The 24938-nt window shown below is 47.2% G+C and overlaps 1 protein-coding gene across 3 annotated transcripts in view; it reads left to right on the top strand.

The window, feature by feature from the left end:
* LOC144772324 (uncharacterized) overlaps nucleotides 1-24938 on the top strand; it is a 517545-nt gene that overhangs the window by 253908 nt on the left and 238699 nt on the right. Inside the window, exon 13 of one of the 3 annotated variants that reach the window (XR_013599715.1) lies at nucleotides 917-1517. The exons of the other annotated variants lie outside the window; for them this stretch is intronic. The gene's annotated coding sequence lies outside the window, so the exon portion shown is untranslated. Of the gene's footprint in view, nucleotides 1-916; nucleotides 1518-24938 lie in introns of those variants that run through there. 3 annotated transcript variants of the gene reach the window in all.

The raw sequence follows: 24938 nt of genomic DNA, 5'->3' as shown, positions 1-24938 counted from the left end.
CTGAGATCAGATTCATAACCAAATACTGTGGCCAATCCGATCAAATAAGAAAAATCTTGAAGAACAGATGGGATATCTTGAGACAGGATCCAATTCTAAGAAACTCCATTGGTACTACCCCAGGTATATCTTACAAACGCGGGCAATCTTTAAAAGACTGTCTAGTACAGAGCCATCTAGCACCCAGAGAAACAGACTGGCTTAAAACAAGTAAAGGCTTTAGGAAATGTGGCAATTGTAAGGCCTGTAGGGATAGTGTAAATTGCAATGAGATCGTTCTCCCCAAAACTAAAAAGAAATGGGAGATCAAACCCCGTATCACATGTTCCACTGAATATGTGGTATACCTTATACGCTGCCCGTGTGACCTATGGTACATAGGATCAACAACTGCACCAGTGAAGAAACGAATTCTAGAGCACTGGCGCGCAATTACTAATAAAGACCTTTCATACAGTACCGCAAGGCACTTTAACCAGTTCCATCAGAGCAAAACATCGGCGGCCAAATACATAGGGTTAGCTACTATTAAGAACAACATCAGGGGTGGAGATAGATTAGCTGCATTACGAAAATTGGAGTCAAGATTCATTCTTTTGGCAGGAACCCGGTTCCCAGGAGGTATGAATATGGATGAAGAGTTACACTCTCATCTATAGGAGAAACTAGAAAGAAACCTTGTAAAGACTAATATGACTGAAAGTTGCTAGACTGATTACCCATCAGACATAAAAACATCTTTGTTTTTATTTCCCCAACCTGCACACCCTCACAACCTGGACCAGCTAATTAATGTGGGATTATGAAATGTATATTTCTGTAACAAGATCAAATGACATGCCTCCCCTTGAAAGAATAATGCACTATTATAAACATTGTAGCATATCAATACCTTCTCTTCTCCCATTTGTTGTAGGTCGGAATGGGAAGAAATTTCAGGAGAATGATTATGGACTGTATATTTGAAAATTATGAATTTTTGGTATAGAGAACTCGCATGTATGATCAGATATGTATACAAAGGCAAGTTTATGAATATATGGAGTATAATATATTTTTAAAAAGGGAGGGAGAACAAAAGGGTACTATACCGACATTGTCTTATGATTTACTGTTTCAAGGAATTGATTAAGGAAATATGTTTATACTGGTACTAAACCTTAACTAGAAACCAACAACTGCCCACAGTACTCGGAACGATGAGAGCGAAAACGAAAGCTGGTTATTTGCACTTTATCACAACAAATGCACGATATTGGTATATATGGTCAATGAGTGTAATTGATTATACTATGTTTGCGAATTTTCATCAAACAAACCAGAGGTATTGATTAAAACCATATATGTATAAAATATGCAGAACACCCAAAAACTTTTGTCACGGAACAATAAAGTACGAATTGTTAAATAAACATGAATACACCTTTAAAAGGTGGTGTGTGAGGAACGCGGGTCATGTGACCAAGAACAACCAGCGTTGTTCGAAACGCGTTATCCTTGATCGCTTGCTGTGCCACAATAAATACCTAACAAGGACTACGGGCTCGTCTGAATTCTTTTGGACTTACTGAATTCTGTTGCTGTATATATATATATATATATATATATATATATATATATATATATATATATATATATATTTTTATTTATTTATTTAGAAGTTTTCTATAGCGCTAACAAGACCCGAAGGAAGCAGAGCGCTTTACAGTAAAAGGAATGACAGGGTGAACAAAAAGACATGTAACAAATAAAGGCAGTCCTCGAAAGACAATATTGGAGGAGGAGAAGTTTGTAACAGTAGGACTTTTGGTAGAAGGATACAGAGATAACACATAGTTCAGTGGGAGATCCTGGTTATCTAGGACCTAGGGAACGGATGAGGGACAAGGATTTGAGTTGGTTCTTGAATTCCGCATAGGACGGTAGAGTTCTGATATGCGGGGGGATAGAGTTCCATATTTTGGGGGCATTTCCAGTGAAGGAGCAGTCCGCAGTTTTCTTCTTTCTGGTTTTTGGTCGGATGAGCAACAGGGAGTTGGAGCTTCTCAAATATCTGCTTTGGACTGCTTTTTTGAGCTTGTTTGCCAAGTATTCTGGTTTACCGGTGTGGAGGGCCTTGTGGGTTAGGCAGGCCGTTCTGAAGGTGCTACGCATTTCCACCGGGAGCCATTCAAGTTCTTTGAGTGCTGGGGCAATGTGGTCAAATTGTTTGCATCCTGTGATCATTCTTGCTGCCGCATGTAGTGTTGTTTTTAATGGAGCCAAGTGCGATTTGGGGATACCTGTAAGGATTGAATTCCCATAGTCCAGTCTAGATAGAACTAGAGATTGTGTGGCTAGTTTAAGGTCCTTGTTTGGAATGAAAGGTTTGATTTTGTTCAGCAGTCTGAGGTTGAAGAAAGCACTTTTTGCCGAGTTCTTAATGTGGTTTGTCAAGGTTTGTTTGGGGTCTAGGGTGAAACCCAGAGATTTAACGGAATCAGTTGGCGTGAGAGAACCTTTAAGAGCATCGATCGACTTTAGCCACTCAGTGATTAGAGGATTGTCTTCTTTGTTTGAGATGAGAAGAGTTTCGGTCTTGTCGGGATTGAGTTTCAGGTGGTTTTTTGTCAGCCAATCTTGAACATCTTTTAAGACAGCATTTAGTCTGTGGATGTCGTTAGGTGAAGAGGTTTCCAGGTAGATCTGCGTGTCATCCGCGTAGAGGTGGAAGAGGATATTGGCATTCCTGAGTAGTTTGGCGAGCGGTTCCATATAGATGTTGAAGAGCTGAGGAGAAAGTACTGATCCTTGGGGGACACCCTTGTTGACTTGCTGTGTTTCGGAGGTGAAGTTCTTCAGTTTTATTATTTGCGAGCGGTTGTGGAGAAAGGAAGAAAACCAATCAAGAACTACACCTCGCCGAGGCCAGCTCTTGCTTGCAGAGTTTTGATGAGGAGCTTATGGTCTACCGTGTCGAAAGCTGCGGACAGATCAAGGAGTATGAGAAGGCAGCACTTGTCAGCGTCAAGAGAACCGTGAATGCCGTCTATGATGTTCAGCATCGCGGTTTCTGTGCTGCAGCCTTGTCTGAAGCCAGATTGGAGGGGGTCCAGGAGATTGATGTTATCCAGATGATGAGTCAATTGCAGGAGAACGCAGCGTTCCAGTGTTTTGGCGAGTAGAGGGAGGTTAGATATCGGTCTGAAATTGTTCAAGTCAGTAGAGTCAAGACCGGGTTTTTTCAGCAAATATATATACATATACATATATATATATATTACCTACTGGCGGTCACCAGTAGGTATATATAGTTAGGACCAAGTTACCATAGGAAATTACGAACATTCTATTGGGAATAACTTTGGCGCCGATTGAGGGATCTGCCTGTAATTTTCCTTAAATTTGCCTCGCTGCGCTCCGCTCCTTCCCTGAAAGTTTCGGGCCGAGAAAAAAGGGGAGTCCCAAAACGTGTTTTCCCCATGTTAATTTCCATAGGGACATTCTGACAAGGCTACAGCTCGAACGGCTGAACGGAATTACACCAGATTTGGCAAAATGGTAGGGACTGGTATGCAGCAGTGCCTTTTGTATGTTTGGTGTAAATCTCTCCAGTAGTTTTTGAGAACATTGAATGTGAAATTGAGCCCAATGCAATTTTCCATAGGACCTTTAGACATGGCTACAGCCCGAACGGCTAAATGGAATTACACCAAACTTGGCAAAATGGTAGAGCCTGGTATGCAGAAGTGCCTTTTGTATATTTGGTGAAAATCCCTCCAGTAGTTGTTGAGAAAATCGAATTTGTTCAAATTATATATCTATATGTGGCACACTGTAAGCTTACTGTACTCTGTACCTTCCAGAGTACGAGCTGCATGCTGATTGGCTGCTACTGTCTGTGAACATTCCAAAACAGAAATTGTTGGCAGCCATCTTGTGCCTCGGTAGACTGAGGCACAGGAAAGCAGAAAAACAAACGTGTAGAACTCAAAAAGGGGGCAGGGTAGAAGCACCCTGACCCCCTAGGCCTGCTCAGGGGGTCCAACAAGGCCCCCCCGGCCCAAAAAAAATAATATTTTTTTCAGAAAATCGCGGGGGTACAGAGTACAGTAAGCTTACCGTAAGCTTACTGTACTCTGTACGGTGCGCATACCCTCGCAATTATTTGGCCTGGGGGGGCCTTGTGGGGCCCCCTGAGCAGTCCTAGGGGGTCAGGGTGCTTCTACCCTGCCCCCTTTGCGTGTTTTGCACCTTTGTTTCACTGCTTTCTTGTGCCTTGGTTCTACCGAGGCACAAGATGGCTGCCAACACTTCCTGGTTTGGAGTGTTGACAGACAGTGGCAGCCAATCAGCATGCATTTCACAGGAACGCAGCATGCTCATTGGCTGTCAACACTTCTAACCAGGAAGTGTTGGCATTCATCTTAATCTAGGTAGACTGAGACACAAAAGAAGCAGAGCTCACAGCCCACACAGCCCACACAGCTCTCACAGCCAACACAGCTGTCACAGCCCACACAGCTCTCACAGCCCTCACAGCCCTCACAGCCTTCACAGTCCACACAGCTCTCACAGCCCACACAGCTCTCACAGCCCACACAGCTCTCACAGCCCACACAGCTCTCACAGCCCACACATCTCTCACAGCCCACACAGCCCTCACAGCTCACACAGCCCTCACAGCCCACACAGCTCGCACGGCCCACACAGCTCTCACAGCCCTCACAGCCCACACAGCTCACATCCCACACAGCTCTCACAGCCCATACAGCTCTCAAAGCCCACGCAGCTCTCACAGCCCACACAGCTCTCACAGGCCTCACAGCCCTCACAGCCCACACTCTCACTGCCCACACAGCTCTCACAGCTCTCACAGCCCACACAGCCCACACTCCCACAGCCCACACAGCTCTCACAGCCCACACAGCTCTCACAGCTCACACAGCCCTCACATCCCACACAGCTCTCACAGCTCTCACAGCCCATACAGCTCTCACAGCTCTCACAGCCCATACAGCTCTCACAGCCCACACAGCTCTCACAGCCCACACAGCTGTCACAGCCCACACAGCTCTCACGGCCCACACAGCTCTTACAGCCCACACAGCTCTCACAGCTCTCACAGCCCACACTCTCACAGCCCGCACAGCTCTCACAGCCCGCACAGCTCTCACAGCCCACACAGCTCTCACAGCTCTCACAGCCCACACAGCCCACACAGCTCTCACAGCCCACACAGCTCTCACAGCTCACACAGCCCTCACAGCCCACACAGCTCACATCCCACACAGCTCTCACAGCCCACACAGCTCTCACAGCTCTCACAGCTCTCACAGCTCTCACAGTCCACACAGCTCTCACAGCCCACACAGCTCTCACAGCCCACACAGCTCTCACAGCCCACACAGCCCACACAGCCCTCACAGCCCACACAGCTCACACAGCCCACACAGCTCTCACAGCCCACACAGCCCTCACAGCTCACACAGCCCTCACAGCCCACACAGCCCTCACAACCCACACAGCTCACATCCCACAGAGCTCTCACAGCTCACACAGCCCATACAGCTCTCACAGCCCACACAGCTCTCACAGCAATCACACAGCTCTCACAGCAATCACACAGCTCTCACAGCCCTCACAGGCCTCACAGCCCTCACAGCTCTCACAGCCCACACAGCTCTCACAGCCCACATAGCTCTCACAGCCCACACAGCCCACACTCTCACAGCCCACACAGCTCTCACAGCCCGCACAGCTCTCACAGCCCACACAGCTCTCACAGCTCTCACAGCCCACACAGCCCACACAGCTCTCACAGCCCACACGGCTCTCACAGCTCACACAGCCCACACAGCTCTCCCAGCTCTCACAGCCCACACAGCCCACACAGCTCTCACAGCCCACACAGCTCACATCCCATACAGCTCTCACAGCCCATACAGCCCATACAGCCCACACAGCTCTCACAGCCCACACAGCTCTCACAGGCCTCACAGCCCTTACAGCCCACACAGCTCCCACAGCTCACACAGCTCTCACAGCTCTCACAGCCCACACAACCCACACAGCTCTCACAGCCCACACAGCTCTCACAGTCCACACAGTTCTCACAGCTCTCACAGCCTACACAGCTCTCACAGCCCACACAGCTCTCACATCCCACACAGCTCTCACAGCCCACACAGCCCTCACAGGCCTCACAGCCCTCACAGCCCACACATCCCTCACAGCCCTCACAGTTCTCACAGCCCACACAGCTCTCACAGCCCACACAGCTCTCACAGCTCTCACAGCCCACACAGCTCTCACAGCCCACAGAGCTCTCACAGCCCAAACAGCCCTCACAGCCCTCACAGCCCACACAGCTCTCACAGCCCACACAGCTCTCACAGCCCACACAGGCCACACAGCTCTCACAGCCCACACAGCTCTCACAGCCCACACAGCCCTCACAGCTGCTCACACAGCCCTCACAGCCCACACAGCTCACATCCCACAGAGCTCTCACAGCTCACACAGCCCATACAGCTCTCACAGCCCACACAGCTCTCACAGCAATCACACAGCTCTCACAGCCCTCACAGGCCTCACAGCCCTCATAGCCCACACAGCTCTCACAGCCCACACAGCTCTCACAGCTCTCACAGCCCGCACAGCTCTCACAGCTCTCACAGCCCACACAGCCCACACTCTCACAGCCCACACAGCTCTCACAGCCCACACAGCTCTCACAGCTCTCACAGCCCACACAGCCCACACAGCGCTCACAGCCCACACGGCTCTCACAGCTCACACAGCCCTCACATCCCACACAGCTCTCCCAGCTCTCACAGCCCACACAGCCCACACAGCTCTCACAGCCCACACAGCTCACATCCCACACAGCTCTCACTGCCCATACAGCCCATACAGCTCTCACAGCCCACACAGCTCTCACAGCCCACACAGCTCTCACAGGCCTCACAGCCCTTACAGCCCACACAGCACTCACAGCTCACACAACTCTCACAGCCCACACAGCTCTCACAGCCCACACAGCTCTCACAGCCCACACAGCTCTCACAGCCCACACAGCTCTCACAGCCTACACAGCTCTCACAGCCCACACAGCTCTCACATCCCACACAGCTCTCACAGCCCACACAGCTCTCACAGGCCTCACAGCCCTCACAGCCCACACAGTTCTCACAGCCCACACAGCTCTCACAGCCCACACGCCCACACAGCCCTCACAGCCCACACAGCTCACATCCCATACAGCTCTCACAGCCCATACAGCCCATACAGCTCTCACAGCCCACACAGCTCTCACAGCCCACACAGCTTTCACAGGCCTCAACGCCCTTACAGCCCACACAGCTCTCACAGCTCACACATCTCTCACAGCCCACACAGCCCAAGCAGCTCTCACAGCCCACACAGCTCTCACAGCCCACACAGTTCTCACAGCTCTCACAGCCCACACAGCTCTCACAGCCTACACAGCTCTCACAGCCCACACAGCTCTCACATCCCACACAGCTCTCACAGCCCACACAGCTCTCACAGGCCTCACAGCCCTCACAGCCCACACATCCCGCACAGCCCACACAGCCCACACAGTTCTCACAGCCCACACAGCTCTCACAGCCCACACACCCACACAGCTCTCACAGCCCACACAGCTCTCACAGCTCTCACAGCCCACACAGCTCTCACAGCCCACACAGCTCTCACAGATCACACAGCCCACACAGCTCTCACAGCCCACACAGCTCTCACAGCCCTCACAGCCCAAACAGCCCTCACAGCCCTCACAGCCCACACAGCTCTCACAGCCCACACAGCTCTCACAGCCCACACAGGCCACACAGGCCACACAGCTCTCACAGCCCACACAGCTCTCACAGCCCACACAGCCCTCACAGCTCACATAGCCCTCACAGCCCACACAGCTCACATCCCACAGAGCTCTCACAGCTCACACAGCCCATACAGCTCTCACAGCCCACACAGCTCTCACAGCAATCACACAGCTCTCACAGCCCTCACAGGCCTCACAGCCCTCACAGCCCACACAGCTCTCACAGCTCTCACAGCCCGAACAGCTCTCACAGCTCTCACAGCTCTCACAGCCCACACAGCCCACACAGCTCTCACAGCCCACACAGCTCTCACAGCTCTCACAGCCCACACAGCCCACACGGCTCTCACAGCTCACACAGCCCTCACAGCCCACACAGCTCTCCCAGCTCTCCCAGCTCTCACAGCCCACACAGCCCACACAGCTCTCACAGCCCACACAGCTCACATCCCACACAGCTCTCACAGCCCATACAGCCCATACAGCTCTCACAGCCCACACAGCTCTCACAGCCCACACAGCTCTCACAGCCCACACAGCTCTCACAGGCCTCACAGCCCTTACAGCCCACACAGCACTCACAGCTCACACAACTCTCACAGCCCACACAGCCCACACAGCTCTCACAGCCCACACAGCTCTCACAGCCCACACAGCTCTCACAGCCCACACAGCTCTCACAGCCTACACAGCTCTCACAGCCCACACAGCTCTCACATCCCACACAGCTCTCACAGTCCACACAGCTCTCACAGGCCTCACAGCCCTCACAGCCCACACATCCCTCACAGCCCTCACAGCCCACACAGTTCTCACAGCCCACACAGCTCTCACAGCCCACACGCCCACACAGCTCTCACAGCCCACACAGCTCTCACAGCTCTCACAGCCCACACAGCTCTCACAGCCCACACAGCTCTCACAGCTCACACAGCCCTCAGAGCCCACACAGCTCACATCCCACACAGCTCTGACAGCCCACACAGCTCTCACAGCCCACACAGCTCTCACAGCCCTCACAGCCCTCACAGCCCACACAGCTCTCACAGCCCACACAGCTCTCACAGCCCACACAGCTCTCACAGCCCACACAGCTCTCACAGCCCACACAGGCCACACAGGCCACACAGCTCTCACAGCCCACACAGCTCTCACAGCCCACACAGCTCTCACAGCCCACACAGCTCTCACAGCCCACACAGCTCTCACAGCTCTCACAGCTCTCACAGCTCTCACAGCCCACACAGCTCACACTCTCACAGCCCACACAGCTCTCACAGCCCACACAGCTCTCACAGCTCACACAGCTCTCACAGCCCACACAGCCCACACAGCTCTGGCAAAGATAATACCAGCAGCGAACAAGCACTGGCAAAGACAATAACGGCAGCAAACAAACACTGGCAAAGACAATAACGGCAGCAAACAAACACTGGCAAAGACAATAACGGCAGCAAGGAAACACAGGCAAAGGCAATACCAGCAGCGAACAAACACTGGCAAAGATAATACAATCAGGGGGGCAGGGGCACGAAAAACGGCACAATCAGGGGACAGAAGGCCCGACAAACTGCACAATCAGGGGGCAGAAGGCAGGAAAAAACGGCACAATTAGTGGGCATAAGGCAACAAATACGGCACAATCAGGGAGCAGAAGCCAAGAAATACGGCACAATCAGGGTGCAGAAGGCAAGAAATATGGCACAATCAGGGTGCAGAAGGCAAGAAATACGGCACAATCAGGGGGGCAGAAGCCAAGAAATATGGCACAATTAGGGGGGCAGAAGCAAGAAATACGGCACAATCAGGGGGGCAGAAGGCAAGAAATACGGCACAATCAGAGAGCATTTTGCTCCGGTCCCAAAATCGGATCCATAGGGCTGCTCAGGTGGTCCCACAAGGATATTAACATATTTAAACGTTATCCGCTAATAGAATTAGCATTTTAAAAACCTTGCAAATTCACTGAAAAAACATAGGTTTCAGGCCTTATTTAGTTAGGAATTAGCATTTAAAAAACCTTGCAAATTCACTGAAAAAACCATAGGTTTCAGGCCTTATATAGTTAGGAATTAGCATTTAAAAAATCCTTTGAAATTCACTAAAAAAACCATAGGTTTCAGGCCTTATATAGTTAGGAATTAGCATTTAAAAAATCCTTTGAAGTTCACTAAAAAAAACATAGGTTTCAGTCCTTATATAGTTAGGAATGAGCATTTAAGAAACCTTGCAAATTCACTGAAAAAAACATAGGTTTCAGGACATATATAGTTAGGAATTAGCATTTAAAAAACCATTGAAATTTCTCCTATATAGTTAGTTGTACTAACTATATTTCGCGCACCCGCAATCCCCTGCTGATGATGTCACATATTACATCATTCATGACAAGGTCAGTGACATCACTGATGACAGCCCTTGTTTCAGAAAGAACTTTTTTTGTTAAATGGTGTAAATCCGTTCAGTAGTTCCGGAGAAATTCAAAAAAAGAGATCGGAAAATTAATTTCCCATAGGAAACTTTAGACACGGCTACAGCTTGAACTGCTAAACGGAATTACACCAAATTTGGCAAAAAGGTAGTGCTTGGTTCAGAAAGTGCTTTTTTTAAATGGTAGTTGCTGAGAAAATCAAAAAGTAAAAGTTTCGATATTTAGAGGCATGGTGGATCTTTCCCGGTCATATTTTATTTTTTTACACAAAAGGGGTCTGCCCTGGGGGATGTGGTCCCCAGGGCCCAAAGAAATGAAAAATGAAGGGGGGGCCACATAGCTCTGTGGCACGTTTTAAATTGGGTAATTAATTCCCCTTGAATACTGGGGGTACCTGGGGCCAACTAGCCCACCGACTAGCCCTCCAGTAAGCGCCACAGGGCTGTGTTGCAGAGAGGTGGTCCAGGCCACGCCCCTTTTTACACCTCTCTGCAACGCATCTCTGTGGCGCTTACTGGAGGTACCTGGTGGGCTAGTTGGACCCCAGGGATCCTCAGGATTCAAGGAGACTTAATCCCCCAACTTACAATGCCCCAGGGGGCGCGTTTGCAGAGTGGTGGAGAAAGGGGGCATGGCCTTTGTCTACCTCTCACCAATCCCACTGCGTGGGGCTTACTGGAGGTAAAAGGTAGGCTAGTTGGCCCCTAAAGGACCCCCAGCAGTGAAGGGGACTTCAAACCCTATCCAAGAGCGTGCCAGGGAGCGCGTTTGTAGAGTGGTGGGCAAAGTGGGCGTGGCCTGGTACGAGTATTTACCAATGCTGCTTTGTGGGACTGACTGGAGGTAATAGTTTGGGAAGTTGGGCCCCAAGGACGTCCTTGAGGGCCAACTACCCCTCTTGTTACCTCCAGTAAGTCCCACACAGTGGGATTGCTAAAACGTCTTCGGAGGCCATGGGCCCCTTTCTCTATCACTCTGCAAACGTGCCTCGTGGCAGACTACGGGATGGGGGATGAAGTCCAATTTAGTCCTGAGGGAGTTTGGGGGCTAAGAATCCCTCCTTGTACCTCCTGTAAGTCCTACGCAGCAGAATTTCTGAGCGTTTGTTGGACGCCCAGCACCCATTCTCCACCACTCTGCAAACGTGACTATTAGGTAAAGTAGCATCTTTCTGTACCTCTGACTTAGAGGTAGTTTTAATCCCCTGCCCTATTACGAACTAGGGCCTTACAGAGGAGGTCATGCCAATCACAGGGGTACCCCAACGCATATTGTTCCCTAGTGTATGTAGGTGTTTTCACTGTATTCTAAGTATCGTTTAGCATAGCACTGGCTCTAGGCCTGGTTAGGCAGAGTCTGTTACCAGATGTCATCAGTGATGTCACTGACCATGTGAAGAGGGGTCGATGAAATGAACAGCAGGCAAGTAGAGTTACAGTTCATAGAAGCTGTTTATTGTATCTTCAATGTAAGAGACCTCATCCTTCAAAGCACAGGAACAACTGACCAACAGTTTAAGGCTAAATAATCTATCATAACTACATTCCACACTAGAACATGAAGGAAGTGCATGAGCAATGAAAAGACATGAATCATAGAACACTATGTGAGAAGGAGACACAGCTTTTGATAAGAACACTACACCATGTCATGAGTGATGTAATATGTGACGTCCTCAGCAGTGCATTGCGGGGGCGCGAGTTATAGTTAGATGAACTAACTATAACGGGAATTTCACTGGTTTTGTACGCGTGAAATGTCCAACTAACTATAACGCCCCTGAAACCTATGTTTTTTTCAGTGAATATATATATATATATATATATATATAAATTACAAAACTACAACAAACAACCACAACACAAAGATATAATTACAAAGTAAATTACCATGTCAACTTCTGAAAACTCTCCAAAATGTATGTATAAAGTTCCGGAGTTTCGGAGTGTTTCTTCTATGTCTATATGTGGAGGTCATGTGATTCACAAAAGGGGTTGGACACCAAGCTACTTTAAATCAATGGCAGACGCTGTATTTTCTGTGTGATCAAGGGCACAGCTTGCTCGAAATGCGTTGCAGAGGGGAGTGTCAAATAAACATCTACCTGCCAGAGCCGTTAGGGTCCGTCTCTCTCTTCTTTTGCCTGGAGTGAAACCTGGAGTATGCTTTTTGCGAAGTAACGACGGAAGTGGGTTGTCTCCGATGACGGTACCCCCCGCCCAGACGTTGGCCTCCGCCTACAACTAAATCAAAGACGATTCCAGAGAGGAGTAGTGAAGCGGTGGCCCCCTACAGCAGCGTGATTTATCGTGGAAACCGAGCGGAACACGAGGATGACTGGGTCGGAGGACCCGTCGAAGACGCAGACCGGCGGTGAGTGAAAATAATTTTGCTGCGTGTAGGTGGGGAGGCAACGGCTCGTAAGCAGCGAGTGGTGGGGAACGACGGATGCCGACTCCAGTATACAAATCAACTACACTCTGAAGAAAGTGTCAGCCAGTTTAGAGAGAGAGCGGGAAGCATCAGCTGAGGAATTGTTTGGCAATCTGCCCAAAATTAATACCAGTGCAAAAGGTGCAGAAGGCAGTCAAAATGTCATCAATCAGGATGTGAAACAGTAATTGAAAGTATTAGAAAAGAAAATGAAGAGTGAAATCACCAAATGGTGGGAGCACCAGTCTCTCACAAAATACGAGGAAGTGGGACGAGTCCCCCGGGGGCTGAGGATTCTTTTGGCGCCAAGCTTTGAGGAACCTAAACCCGCCATGTTGCGAGAATGGGGGGAAAGCAACCTGGTGGAATCTATGAACTTAGTAAAGATTCTGATAAAATACGCAGTAATTGATCGCCAAGCTCTTCTGAAAGATATCATCAAAATCAATGAAGAACTAGATAAAATAGTCCAAATTGAACAAAAGGAACTAATAATCAAATCATTGAAAAAGAAAGAAGTGAACGGCTGCGTAAACACGAAGACAGAATCAAAATCCGCAAAGCGCATAAGTTTGCCCGGGATCAAACGGACTATGAACAGGGGCAAATTTACACTTTTTTGCGCAAATTTGAACATGCAAAAAAGCAAAAATTTAACAGCAAAAATTCCACTAATCAACCAATGCAACAACAAAGTCATACTAAGCTTACATCAGAAACTGAAGGAGACACAGTGTCCCTATCCAGTGCATCAGGCTCAGACTACAGCAGTTTTGAAGGGCTCAGTACAAAAATGGTGTTAAAGTTGGGCGAACAAATTGATTTTTCAGTAGAAGACCGGAGACAAACGCTCCGTCCGAGAAACCAGAACAATCAAACACGAAAAGAAGAAATGTAAGGCGGAGAGGAGAGCAAGGAGAACAAAGCAAAAAAACACAGCCAAAGAAAAAAGAGCAATGGTTCAGAAAGAGGCGGTAGTGGATTTGACCATCACGAACCTGTCTGACATTACGTTAACGGCAGCAGAGAAGCAGCTCCTTTCTCTAGGTCTTAATTTTTGCCCCGAAAGTTCATTCAATTATTCCAGCACCAGGGTAGACATTTTTTGCTTCATGAGGAAATTAAAACTAAAGAAGTTTTTTACCATCAAAACGGGGGGCGCTAGTGCCATTACACCGACTGCAGATCATAGCAGAGGCACTGTACCTCCAGTCATTCCAGCATCAGATGCAGAAATCTTTTTAACTCTTCATGATCTTGGAACACCATCCACAGACCTATCACAATCAAATGATGAAGATGGAACCAACACTCAGAACCAACTTCAAACAAGCATTTACAATGCAACGGTCTCGGCATTGCAAAAGTTAGAGCTATTAGCATTGTAAATGAACGAGAGTTTAAGGTCTTGACATTGTAAATGACAAGGTCTTTTATTTATGTTTTAAAAACCAAAACATAAATAAAAGTCATTGTCATTTACAATGCCAATAGCTCAAAGTCGCGTAATGTGTATGGAAAACTACAGTAGGCTCCTGACGAGTGCCCTTTCACTGAATTTTTTACAAATGAAAGCCCTGGCACTTTTTTTTTACAAATTAAGCACGGGTGGTGTCCGTGTGTGCATGGGAGTGGTGGTGTCCGTGTGTGCATGGGAGTGGTGGTGTCCGTGTGTGCATGGGAGTGGTGGTGTCCGTGTGTGCATGGCAGTGGTGGTGTCCGTGTGTGTATGGCAGTGGTGGTGTCCGTGTGTGCATGGCAGTGGCGGTGTCCGTGTGTGCATGGCAGTGGTGGTGTCCGTGTGTGCACGGCAGTGGTGGTGTCCGTGTGTGTACGGCAGTGGTGGTGTCTGTGTGTGCATGGCAGTGGTGGTATCCGTGTGTGTATGGCAGTGGTGGTGTCCGTGTGTGTATGGCAGTGGTGGTGTCCGTGTGTGCATGGCAGTGGTGGTGTCCGTGTGTGCATGGCAGTGGTGGTGTCCGTGTGTGCATGGGAGTGGTGGTGTCTGTGTGTGCATGGCAGTGGTGGTGTCCGTGTGTGTATGGCAGTGGTGGTGTCTGTGTGTGCATGGCAGTGGTGGTGTGCGTGTGTGCATGGCAGTGGTGGGGTCCGTGTTTGCATGGGAGTGGTGGTGTCTGTGTGTGCATGGCAGTGGTGGTGTCCATGTGTGTATGGCAGTGGTGGTGTCTGTGTGTGCATGGCAGTGGTGGTATCCGTGTGTGTATGACAGTGGTGGTGTCCGTGTGTGCATGGGAGTGGTGGTGTCTGTGTGTGCATGGCAGTGGTGGTGTCCATGTGTGTATGGCAGTGTTGGTGTCTGTGTGTGCATGGCAGTGGTGGTATCCGTGTGTGTATGGCAGTGGTGGTATCCGTGTGTGTATGGCAGTGGTGGTGTCTGTGTGTACACTTGTCTGGTAGTTTTTGGTGCAATCGTTTTTAAATATACGACCCGTGTCCCTCCGTTCAAAGCACATCACCATAAAGAAATGACATGAACTTTTAAAGGTTTTTTAAAGTAAGAGCTTTTCATCTTATTGTTGTCCAGGAAGCAAAAAAAGGGAAAGATAACAGCAAAAGAAACAAGTGGACAGACCGGCCAGGTACTGCAGGTGCAAGCCTGTGGGGTGCCGGCTCTTCACCATTCTGACACAAATAATTTTCTAATCCCACCGCTCTAAGCAAATTAACCAAAGGATCTGTGTTTACGAGATCCTGATGCTAGGATTAAATTCACTTTATAAGTCCAGCCGTTTCAGATCTGAAATATGAGATTCACTCCTGTCACTTACATCACTGCTCCTTGCGTGGTACTGTGATCTAGTTGTTGTAACATTTAGGAAATGGGCTTCTTGCTCTGAGGCTGATGGCGATCGACATTCTCTGTATCATGCATGCTGCATTTTAGAAATAAACTTCGATATATGGTACAGTTTAAATCTGTTAATTTGTATCTTTTAGTCAGAGCATGTTTTGCTTTGTGGCGCACAAGATTGCTCACAGAGACAAGGCTTTAAGTACAACGCATTAAAATAATCCATGCCACCAATTTACTTCTTGTTTATAGTGCACGTTTTGCTTAATCTTGCATTATCAATGTGTGTTAAGTATTTTCAGGGTGTTTTTTGTTCTTCCTGTAGCATATAACTCTTGTAAACTGCATGCTTTCAACTGAGTTGCTTCCCCGCGTTTTTAACAAGGACGATTAAGAGCACTGGCGTTGAATCCAGCCGCATTCCACGCTCAGAGACGGCACGGGAAAAAAAGCATGGCTGATTATCAGCGCTGCGCGCCTCTCTGCAGACTCCCCCTGCATTCCAGAGAGGCGCGTGACGCGATCCGCTCTGCATGCAATGCTGTAGAGACAAGACCTGGCCGTGCGCACAACGTTATCCTATGGGGAAACGCTGCGCGCGGCCATGTCTTGTCTCACTTCGGTGTTCTCAGACTGCTGAGACGCCGACAATAGTTCTCTGGCGAGAACGCGCTTTTCATTGCGTTATAGCCGAGACCTAAAAAGTATTGCCTGAAAAAGCAAGTAGCGGAAGAACACAAGTAATGCATCAATGCTGCAGGGGAGGGTCAAACACACAAAGAGGACTGAAGACTACAGATGCGGACAAATTAGAAGGAAGCAAATGAGTGTCAATGAAACCAACCAATAGTAAGGAATGGGTGGCATCTAAGCCCCCTGTAAGGTAACAAAAGGTCTCGCAACAGACAGCTCATGTTCTGCCCTAGGCGAAATCTGAAACGAGGCTATATGACATTTCACACAGTATCTGTTTCAGGCCAGTCATTTGGGAGGTTAGCATACATTTCTTTACTCAAGAAGGCCTCATTACAAAAAAATGTAACACCAATGGGTTAGTAGGATGCCAGTGACACCCCGTTCAATGGTGCAGACACTCGCATGCTCCTCGGAAATTCCCGGTGGAGACAACTATTCCGGGAAGTTGGCCAAGGCCAATAATGTAATTAGCAATGGGGAAATATAAACAATGATAAGTTATTTCACTTATTAACTTCTCCAAACTCTTCTACAGGTGTAAAAAGACTGCTAAATAAAACAGAACACAATTTATAACCGTGTAAAGGTATATTTAACTGTCGAAACAACTGCCCGAGAAAATAATGTGAAATTTTCCCATCATGGTTTCATAAAAAACGTTGCAAATCAGTGTTTTAAATAACTTAACAGATGTGGCCAGGGGAAATTCCTAGTGTTTACCGGATGCGTGCCTTGGGATTCGACCCCCATCCCTCATTCATTCTGGAATGCCAGACCCCCTTCCGATCAGTAGGACTGCGCCCAAGGACACCTGGATTTCCGATTGCACCACTTAAAATGCCTTTCTTATCTTTCTCTAAATACCCGTGTGTGCCCTTTCGTTCAGGTGTGTGAAAGGCGGGGGTGGGTCGACGTGTTGATAGATGACAGACACGCCGGTGAGGGTCACTCTTACAACAGCGGGAAGAACAAGGCTCGAAAAAAATAAGTCTTTTAAGCGATAGTGGGGATGGTGAACCTGAGGAGATAAAAGGTGGCGGCGGAGTGGTGGAAGTGTTGGGACCGAATGTAAGGAGGAAGGCGGCAACGGTCAAAAGAGGCCATATGAAGAGAGAGAGAGAGGGGCAGAGAGGAAGGGAGGGGCGTGTGACTGAAATATGGGGTTAATGAAATGCTGCAAGACTACTGCACGCCGTAGGGAACATTTTTCAGTCCTGTGCATTCATTATTTACTACTTAACTTCCAAGCGTATGGCTGCGTGCCCTCCTTTTATTCGTACATAAATCTATTAAATGATGTGACTTGTATCCCTGGGTCACGTCAGCGTAACCAGTTACACTGTCACTAAATACCTGAAAATATCGATTGTGAAATGGAAAACTCTGGGCTCGACACGGCATCCCTGGTGACAAGGTGTCACTTTGGAGACCGGGCAGTCATATGTATTCTGGCGATAGGTGAAAGAAAAAAAATACGAGACACGCTGGAGCGGGATGCAAGAACTAGAGAAGCAGGGAGGGGTCGCGAAAGAGGGTGATGCAAACTAGAAACAAAAGCGCGGGAACAAGGAAGGATCGAATGAAAGATTGGAAGGAGGGGGCATCTTATGCAAAGCGGAAAGTACAACAAGCGTCCGCGAACTTGAAAAACAAGGAAGTCACTGTTACTCACGAGCCCAACAGCCTCACCGGAAGTCAGGCAAAGTCGCCTGTGACGGGGGCGGGGCTGCGTCCGGACCGGAAGAGAAGGCGGAGTGAAAGCGTCTCGCGACGCCAGAAGGAGAGCGGAGTCCCTCAGAATTCACCTGGTAAGTTGCAAAGGGCTGGGGGGGGGGGCTCGGTTCCCTTGTTGCGTGTGTGTGTGTGTGTGTGTGTATGCATGTGTGCGACGGCGGGGGAGAGGGGGGGTGCACTCGTGTGTGTGTGCGCACGCGTGTGTGTATGTGAGCGGGGGGGTGGGTGTCGCTGTATGTATGTGCGTGCGTGGGCGCTTGTGTGTGTGTATGCGCATGCGTGTGTGCTTCCCAGGGGACAGCGCCTGACCACAGCGCTCGTTCGCGTGCGCGTGTCAGTTTGAAATCGCCTCCAAGGCGATGCGCGCGGCCAGGATTGTCTCCTGGGAAGCACACATGCCGACAAAAGGTTCTCGGCGGAGACGCGCTTCGCGCGGCTAGCCGAGACCTAAAAATAAATATACCACAAAAGGGAGCAGGAGAGAGTCCTTTTAAATCAAAAAGTACTTTTATTCCAATTATGCCGAAAGACGCCATAGACATTTTTCATGAATGAGTAGTAGAGGACATGAAGAAACTGAATCGGACAGTGAACAAACTGCATAATCCTAAGAAAACCCATAATCTAACGCAATATGTGAACTTGATGAAGAAACTGGCCAATAACCAAGATGTGATAATCAAGAAATCGAACAAGGGAGGAAATATTGTCTTGTGGCCCAAAAAAGATTACATCAAGGAAGCAGTGAGACAATTGAGCAATGAACAATGCTATATAAGATCAAATGGAACTGAGTACAAGAAAGCCAAAAAAGGTTTAAAAAAATGACTGTATCAATATAAAAGGGAAGTATTGATTTCATCTACAGAATTTAATTACCTTCACATTGAAAATCCAGTTATTCCCGTCTTGTATTTTATCACCAAGGTGCATAAATTGGTTTCCCCGACACCTGGTAGACCGATTATTTCTGCGATTAATAGCGTTGATGAACATATCTCCCAATATATTGATTACTACTTACAAGACTTTGTCAAGAGCCTTCCTAGCTATGTGAAAGACACTGGAGATGTTTTGAATAAGCTAAATACTATCAAATGGGAAGAAGGCTGGTGTTTACTTACATTAAACATTGAGTCATTATACACCAGCATCAACCATGAAGCAGGATTAAAAGCTGTCACACATTTTTTTGACCAAAGAGTATGTGACTATGGCCATAACAAAATGTTTTCTGAATTGACTGCCTGGTGTTTAAATAACAATTTCTTCATGTTTGGCAAAGAGACCTGGAAGCAAGAGAGGGGCGTGGCTATGGGATTCTGTTTCTCCCCCAGCTACACATGCTTGCACTTTGGCTGTTGGGAGGAACAGGTCCTAAGTAAAACACCAAATATACATCATGCACGTCATTGGTTAAGGTTTATAGATGATGTTTTTTGTGTATGGGATGGAGATGAGGCTGGTGCAAAAGAATTTGTAAATACCTTGAACAATAATTCTAGCAACCTAAACTTTACATCCAATATAAGTAAAGTGAGAGTAGACTTTCTGGATGTACAAGTTTCAGTCAACAACCACACTTTAGAAACAATCCTGTTCAGGAAAGCCACAGCGGGCAATAGCATACTGCACGCTAGTAGCAGGCATCCACGACATCTCATTGAGAGCATTCCGTTTGGCGAGCTATTAAGACTCAAACGTATATGCAGCTCACCGCATGAATTTGAAAAGTTCTCCAAAGAAATGGTAGGGAGATTTAAAGAGAGAGAGGGTATAGCAAATCAGTCCTTTCTGGGGCATTGAGTAAGGCAAATGAAAGGCCCAGATAATCTCTGCTAGCCCCAAAAGAAACAATTAACAACAGGGAGGAAGAGAGCCCCTGACTCATTACTACGTTCAGTAAGCAAGAGAGAAAAATAAAGTCAATTATTAAAAAGAATTGGCCTATTGTGCTTACGGATGGAGTTCTGGGAAGTAGATTGCCAGAGACACCTACCATCACATATAGAAAACCTAGATCGATGAGGAGCCAATTGGTGAAAATGAGCCCTGAACTCGGCATGGCTAGCACCTGGCTCAAACCCAAATCAGGCTTCCACAAATGCTCATCATGCCGAGCTTGTAAGTTCGGCATTAATACGACCCATTATAATACCCCTTTCTCTGATACAAGTGTGGCGATCAAAGGAAACTATAGCTGCAGAACTGAGTATGTGGTGTATGTTCTGACGTGCACCTGTGGCTTGCGGTATGTTGGCAGTACCAAGCTGCAGGTGCACGTCAGAATTTTACAGCATCTCAGAGCGATCGTGAATAACGACAATGCCTATCCACTCGCTAGGCATTTCAGGTCTGAACACAATAATGAGCTGAAATGCCTCACATATTATGTCATCAATGCAGTGGCCCTCCTGAGAAGGGGAGGGAATAGAGAAAAGCTCCTAAGAAAATTAGAGACACACATGATTCTAGAGCTGGATAGTAAAAGTCCTAATGGGTTAAATACTACTGAAGATATGTATAATTATTTATGAGCATTTTATACTAAGTGAGTTTCATCTACATTAGAACAATTGAATGGCAATGAGACTGTATATCTACAACAAACGTAGGTTACATGGTTCATCTTTTAAGATTAATTGAAATAGGATATGTATACACAAATTATTCACTACTGTTTAGACTATATGATTGAATTACAGATGTTAGTATGTAAGCTGAACAAGTGAATTATTCCCGCACTTTTTACCGTTATTACTTGCACAGTAGGGTATTTTTATAGAAGTGTTAGTGAGGTGTGTACATATACAATATTTATTTAAGTATATATATGTGTATTTTGTAGTTTTTAGGAGCACTTTAGCACTTTACTTAAAAAACACTTTTTTAGCATTGAGGCATCCATCAAGACAATTTTTTAAAACTTGAATCCTCAGAATTGAGTTGGTAACGATTTTATTGGGTAATATTTTGTAATGGATTAATGCAGATAAAAAAGATTTTTTGCTACTAAATTTTATTATGTTCTTAGAGGAATAAGCATAAGGATTTTCCTCCTACACCACTGTAGGATTATCGGTGACCCAGATTTGCAGAATTTGCACATGTTGCGATATCTTGCACAATTAGTTGTTTACATATTTATTGATATATGAAATAATTATTTATTTGGGTCCTATGAAGCATTCCACTGTGTAATATTGTGCAGATGAAGACATGTATTTATCATTATTTATATATTTATATATATATTTATTTTGATCTGCTGCTTTTGCACTTTGAAGAATTTATGCTGTTTACAAAACCAAAACAAACAACCACAACACAAAGTTATAATTACAAAGTAAATTACCATGTCAACTTCTGAAAACTCTCCAAAATGTATGTATGTGTTTCTTCTATGTCTATAGGGGGAGGCCATGTGATTCACAAAAGGGGTTGGACACCAAGCTACTTTAAATCAATGGCAGACGCTGTATTTTCTGTGTGATCAAGGGCACAGCATGCTCGAAACGCGTCGCAAAGGGGAGTGTTAAATAAACATCTACCTGCCAGAGCCGTTTGGGTCCGTCTCTCTCTTTTTTCGCCTGAAGTGAAACCTGGAGAGTATGCTTGTTGCGATATATATATATATATATATATATATATATATATACACACTCCAACTTGCCTCCAAATGCGCATGCAGCGCAGACAGGTACGTGGACCACAAAATCAAAACGCCAGAGCCAGTCTTGAAATATTTAACGTGATTTATTCCATTCGTGATAAAAGGGTGCAAGCCTCGTCAAACGCGTTTCGGGCACCGGCTGTGCCCTTGTTCACTAACATATACATATATACATACATATATACACACATACATAAACATGCAGCCTAAAACCATTCTACGGGCTAAGAAAAATAAAAATATGTTTATAAAGCATAGAGAAAACTACAACAGTAATATGTTATGTTAGTTTTATTTATATAGCGCATTAATGCCCTGAGGCGTCTAATCGCTGTTTGTTTCAGTTGTGAGTGTAGACAAAGACTGCCGGAAGAGTTTCCCTGATTTAAACAACCAGGTCTTTACAGCCTTTCTGAAAGAAAAAAGACTGGGTTCATTTTTTATCCCCAAAGGGAGTGTATTCCAGATTTTGGTTGCTTCCATCACAATGCTCTTTACGCCCCATCGTGTTTTTATAAATCTGGGCTGTATCAAAAGGTTGCCAGTAGCTGAGCGAAGTTTCCTAGCTGGAACATACTGCTTGAAACTGTGGCTCAGGACGACCAGGCCCAGATTATGGATTGCTTTGTAGGTTAAGAAGAGTACCTTAAAAGTTATTCTTTGTTTAATGGGGAGCCAGTGTAGTTCTTTTAGATTTTGAGCCACTGAGCAAAATTTGGGGATTTTCAGTAGGAGTCTAGCCTCAGTTTTTTTGTAAAACCTGAAGTTTATTTAAATTATATTTTGGAGTGGTCAGAAGCAGGCTGTTGCAGTAATCTATTTTTGACTGAATTAGTGCTGTAAAAAGGTTTTTTTGCAGGTTAGCTGGTATGAAGGACACAACCTTTTTAATTACTCTGAAAGTGTTGAAAGTGGAGGAGCGGAGTGTATTTCCTTGATCTGTAAAATTAAGTTTGGTATCAATAATTACTCCTAAATTTCTTGCTTTTTTCACTGGAGTGGGGATTTGACCCATAGTAGTTGGCCATGCCGCAGGGCCCTAGAAATGTAGTTCAGGGCCAAACAATGGTACCTCCGTTTTTTCCGATTTCAATTTAAGGCAGTTTCTATCCATCCAATTTTGGACAGCTATCATGCAGTTCTGAAAACTGTTTCCAGTGCCACCATAATTTTTCACTATGGAGACGACAATTTGGGTGTCATCAGCATAGGACGTGAGAGAGAATCCACACTTTCTTATCAGGGCTGTTAATGGGGAGACATAAATGTTAAAAAGAGTAGGGCTAAGCGACGAGCCCTGTGGGACTCCACTAGACAGGGAGAACGAGTGAGAGGAGAAATTCTCTAACTTCACTACTTGTTACCGATCTGCTAGGTAGGATTTCAGCAAATTCGATGCCTGACCTGTGATTCCACATGTCATTAGGCGGTTTAGAAGTAGTTGGTGGTTGACCGTGTCAAAAGCCACAGAGGGATCAAGCAGGATCAGGGCAGCCCCTTTTCCATGATCTAATTCCTGCCTGCTCTCTTCCGTTGCCTTGAGCAGTGCTGTCTCTGTGCGATGGCCTGATCGGAAACCAAATTGTGTACTGTCCAAAAGTTTATTTGTTTCAATAAAGGAAACCAATTGTTTGTTCAGAAATGTTTCCGCCATTTTCGCTGGTAATGGTAGGCGGGACATTGGTCGATAGTTGCATGGTAATAAACTGGTGCCGTGCCTTTAAGATCTCCTTGCTGCCATCATGCCCCACAGGGGACGGTTAGGTCAGTTCTTTTTTCCGGCACCTTCTGTGAGGATCCTGGAGCATTGAGCTGGTCAGTTTTTGGCCTTTCCTGTCAAAAATTGGTTTTCTAGAAGTTTTTTCTCTATTTCACTCGACGTCTTTGACTGCTGGCTATCTTTTCTTGCTGTTTTCTGACACTTTTTGGAAAATGTTCTTGACAGAATTGCCAGCATTATTCGATAAATTCCCGCACTCTGTGTGTATTGTGTGTTTACCATCTTCACACAATCCAGATAAGTGTTACTAATGCAAACACTTCTCCAAGAGGACACTTGCTCCATGCCTTGCAGTAGAGGGGAAAGGGATCAACAAGTGGCCTTGGAAGGACCCATGCTTTCAAAGAGCCCTCCTCCCGTGACAAACAAGAACACAGGGGCAGAACAGAGAAGAGGAGAAAGAGATATCCATCAAGGCAAGTACTTGATTGTTCTCCTTCTGCGTCGGTCTCAATGTCAGAGAAGCATGCGGTGACGTCGAAGTGCAAATCGTCATCCAGGCAATCGGCGCCTCCATCGATGAAAGGCAAGTCAATGTCGAGACCCCTCACTGTAGCAGACTCGGAAGACGTAAGAACTACAAAGTGCAAGTCGACCCCCGAAAAGCGGTCTTGGGTCCACGTCGAGAGTAGTCACCGAGAGGCTATGTGTTGTTTTATTTACTAAGTTTGTTTGATGCATGGGAGCTTGGCTTTGGGCGCGATCATGACGTTTGCTTAGTGGAGAGGCACCGTCGTGGTCTCTTACTAATCCTGTAATAACTGGAGGGGGCGTCCCTCCGGCCTGATACTCGGCGGCCGAGCGGAGGGGCTGCTCCCTGTCATTCGGAGAATTTAATAAAAAGCCCGGAGAGAGGTGGGATCGAAGAGTAAAGACCACGTATGCAGGAGAGCGGTCGGAGAGATTGAGGCCATGGCAGGAGTGGAGCCTCGGACTCCCGAACTGGCGCAGACCGGGACCGTCGAAAAGCAGCGAGACCACAGCGACGTGAGTGCTGGCTTATCTGGCGTGAAGGAAGAAAGGAGCAGCCCGGGTTGGCAGCAGCCACGATCAAGACACTGCGGCGGCCAGCTCCCCGGGTGGGCCTAGCACACAAGTGTGCGGCTCAACTGAGGCGGAGTGAGTGTGACCTCAGAGACGGGCTGTCTCCTGTCAAACGGCGAGAGGGTGAGAAAAACATGACAAAGGGGTGTGAAAACCAGCAACTGGCGGGCTGATACGCAGCAGTGCTACACCGGCTGTTGAGTGCTTATGAGCAGCAGGGGGCCCCTGAAAGTTCTGAACACTTCAGGCAAGACGTTGAATACCCTGGGTGACCTGAGTTGCTGCTGTAATGGCTGGCAGGAGCACAGATAGGTGAGCCCGAGGTCCAGGGCCTGGTTGACTGGTGTTAGGCCAGGCTTCTGTCACCTTGGCCGGGCCCCTGGAAGCAAGGAGCATGACGGAGCGACATGGGCACAGACGCCCCATGGCCATAACCATTCGGTGACTACTCGGCAATGGTTGGCGTCCAGAACTCCCCTGTCATTAGAGCATAGACGGTCAGTGTCG

This window comes from Lissotriton helveticus, chromosome 8 (genome assembly GCF_964261635.1).
Source record: "Lissotriton helveticus chromosome 8, aLisHel1.1, whole genome shotgun sequence".
NCBI classification, from domain to species: Eukaryota; Metazoa; Chordata; class Amphibia; order Caudata; family Salamandridae; genus Lissotriton; species Lissotriton helveticus.
The sequence above is the reverse complement of the archived record's forward strand: the minus strand, read 5'-3'. Positions and strand labels throughout refer to the sequence as shown.